The 3,749-nt window shown below is 39.7% G+C and overlaps 1 non-coding gene across 1 annotated transcript; it reads right to left on the bottom strand.

The window, feature by feature from the left end:
* Positions 1-221: 221 nt before the first annotated feature.
* On the bottom strand, positions 222-328 carry LOC141688288 (small nucleolar RNA R71). Its single transcript, XR_012561741.1, has one exon. It is a non-coding gene; the product is annotated as a small nucleolar RNA R71 (small nucleolar RNA).
* Positions 329-3,749: the final 3,421 nt, after the last annotated feature.

Raw genomic sequence — 3,749 nt, 5'->3', positions numbered from 1 at the left:
ACTGAAGATCCCAATATGCACATTAGGGATTTATTGAGATCTACGACACCATCAAGTTTAACGGTGTTTCTGAAGATGCTGTGAAGCTGAGACTGTTCCCATTCTCTCTGAGGGACAAGGCTAAGAGCTGGTTACACTCTCTACCAGCTGGTTCGATTACTACTTGGGAAGATCTTACTCAGAAGTTTCTTACTAAATTATTCCCTATGGCGAAGACAGTTGCAATCAGGAATGCTCTTACTCAATTTATGCAACAATCAGGAGAATCTTTATATGAAGCTTGGGAGCGCTACAAGGAGATGTTTAGGAAGTGTCCTCATCATGGAATTCCTGATTGGATGATCATCACTTATTTTTACAATGGGTTGGGAGCACAGTCCAGACCCATGCTCGATGCAGCAGCAGGCGGAGCATTATGGGAAAAGAGCTATGAGGAAGCTTATGATCTAATTGAACTGATGGCTGCTAATGAATATCAGCATCCAACCCAGAGATGTCCACAGGGCAAGGTAGCAGGAGTTCTTGAAGTAGATACAGCTACGGCTATCACTGCTCAACTAAAGGCGTTGTCTATGAAGATCGATTCTCTGGCTAACTATGGTATTAAGCAGATAATTAGTGTTTGTGAGCTGTGTGCAGGTCCGCATGCGACGGAGCAATGCGCTATATCTAGTGACTCAGCTCAGTTTGTGAGCAACTTTTAGAGATCGCAGCTTCCAGTTCCAGACACTTATCATCCTGACAACTGGAATCATCCTAACTTCAGCTGGAGCAACAATCAGAATGTGATACAACAGCCGTTCCAGCAGTTTGAAGCAAAATAATTCAACCCTCCTGGTTTTCAGCAACAATTTGCACCAAGACAACAACTCCAACTTCAACAAAAAAAATCATGATGTAGGTCTATCTTTGAATGAAAAATCTGAATCGGAGGAGTTGAGGCTTATGTGCAAAAACCAGGCTCTTATATGCCAAAGCCAGGCTATTTCTATCAAGACTCTGGAGAACCAAATAGGACAAATTGCTAATGCCTTATTGAATCGACCATTAGGAACGCTTCCTAGTGATACAGAAGCCAATCCAAGCAAGAGGGAAGTTTAAGAAAAGGTGAACGCCATCACCTTAAGGTCTGGAAAGGTTGCAAGCCCCCAAATTCAACAAGATGAAGAGCCTGAAAAATCTCAAGTTTTAGAAAATGCAGTTGTGGCTGAAGAAGAAGTGCAGAAGGAAGCAGAGGTGAAACCAAGGAAGACTACTGTGGAACACACTCCTCCTGAGGGTAATACAGGGGAGAAATAGATCTATCCTCCACCTCCTTTTCCTAAGAGGCTGCAGAAGAAAAAGCTGGATAAGCAGTTTGAGAAGTTTTTGGAGGTGTTCAAGAAACTTCATATCAACATACCTTTCGCTGAAGCTCTTGAACAGATGCCTAGCTATGCGAGGTTTATGAAAGGTATTCTCTCTCGGAAAGTGAAGCTCGATGACTGAGAGACCGTTGCTCTAACAGAGGAATGCAGTGCTGTGCTACAACAGAAGTTGCCTCCGAAGCTTAAAGATACTGAAAGCTTCACTATTCCTTTCACCATCGGAAACTTGTCATTCAACAAGTGTTTATGTGATTTAGGAGCTATCATCAATCTGATGCCCTTATCTATCTTCAAGAAGCTTGGTCTGCCTGATCCGAAACCAACATACATGTCATTGCAACTAGCTGACCGTTCCATCGCTTATCCATGAGGTATAGTGGAGGATGTCTTGGTCAAGGTGGATAAACTCATCTTCCCTGCTGACTTTGTAATTCTTGATTTCGAGTAAGATAAGAAGATTCCCATTATCTTGGGAAGACCATTCTTAGGGACAGGCCAAACTATGATTGATGTGCAAAAATGAGAGCTTTCGATGAAGGTTTACGATCAAAAGGTCACTTTTAATGTGTTCAAGGAAATAAAGTTACCCACGGCTAAAGAAGAGTGCTTTAAAGTAGAGCAAATGCAGGTTTTAAATGCACCTCCATGGAAGAAGAAGTTGGATTTGCCATTCGATTCTCTTGGGTTAGCAGAGCTGAAAATTTCTCAGGAGCGTTTTGAACCATTTATTCAAGAAGCTCCCACACTTGAGCTCAACCGAAAGCCAGATCACTTGAGTTATTCATTCTTAGGTGCACCCCCTGACAAGGGGTTGAGATATATTTTTGATGATATAGAGGATGGCAGAACGGATCCTCTCGTGCCTATAGAGGGTTCTTCTCATGCGCCACAGACAGTTGATAGGTTTAGTCTTGGTGATGAGCAGTACAGGCGAGTGACTAGGCATATGGAGGCCATGCACGACATTCACCATCATTTTGCTGAAGATTTGACACATGTTATCGGTACTGTTGTCTGAGATACTGGTGGCGAGGTTGATTGGCCACCTGATCCTCCACCCGACGAGGGTGACTCTCCCGCTAATTAGGTATGCCTGAAATCCTTATTATTACCTTCAATGAGGACATTAAAAATTTTAAGTTTGGGGGTGATAATATAGGGATTAGTAGTGTGTGTCCATATAGATTCATATAGATTCATATTGTATGTTTAGTTATAGTTCATTCATATTTTTGCATGATTGTTCACATAGGACATATTTGTTGTTTTTATGTGATTTCATATAGCTGCATTTGCATGCATATTTAGCATGATCCCTTAAGATGAACTATGATATTTGATAAGTTGATATTGATTTGAGTGTGGTGATGATGAATAGAGGGATGTTTAAGTACTAATGAATTGATTTGCATGCCAGAAACAAATATTTTCACAAAGTCTTATAGGGTTGCTTTTGATCTAGATCATGATCATACTTGTTTGTTGTTGAGATTTAATCACTTGGTTATATTTAGAATTTGTGATATTCTCGTAATGACGTAAAAACACTGATTTTTTTTATCTGGAGAAAAACTTGGATTTCATTGCTAGTTGTTGTAAGGCTAGGCGTCAAACGGCTAGTAGTCGGCTCATATTTTTATGAGTAGTCTAGGGTTGAATGAGATGGAGCGAAACGCACTCATTCAGAAATTATTGAAAAAAAGAGAAAAAAAGAAAAAAAGAGAAAAAAATAGAAAAAAGTATGTGTTTATACATAATTGATCAAGAGTGAGCTCTTTAATGCTCGAGTTATTAAGTTCAAGGGGACTTTGTTCCTAGTGAACTAAGGCTTTTATAGTCTGTGATCCGCTAACCTAATGCTCGCTACATGGGTATTATTGCATAAGTCTTTTGGGACCTCATTCATTGCACGGTCAAATAAGCATCTTTGCTATGTGTTCAATAATAGTGTGAATCCTTGTATAACTCTAGTAGAAAGGAGATGTTGTGAGTTATAATGTGTTTATTGTATATTCTGTTTATAAACTTTTGATTGTTTCGATGATAGATAAGTTATGGTTATTGATCTAGTATCGAGAGATATCTGTTAAGCATTCCACACACGCACGTTTCTGGTTTGTGAGTTGGTTTGTGAGATTTATCTGAGCTCTATTTTAAGTCATTGCATTCTTAGAGGCATTGGCTTATTCATTTGGTTATGGTTATTCTGAGGGGATCGATTGCGTTATCATTTAGTTGCATTCACGTAGTTGCATTCATGCATTAGGTTTGTTTTGTAGTTTTGAGTCTGTTTATGCTTGAGGACACGCATCGATTCAAGTTTGGGGGTGTGATAAGTGGATTTTATATCCACTTGGAACGCTTTATTACAAGCTTAAATTG

Source organism: Apium graveolens, chromosome 9 (genome assembly GCF_009905375.1).
Source record: "Apium graveolens cultivar Ventura chromosome 9, ASM990537v1, whole genome shotgun sequence".
Taxonomy (NCBI): Eukaryota; Viridiplantae; Streptophyta; class Magnoliopsida; order Apiales; family Apiaceae; genus Apium; species Apium graveolens.
Note: the sequence above shows the minus strand (reverse complement) of the source record. Positions and strands in the feature narration are given on the sequence as shown.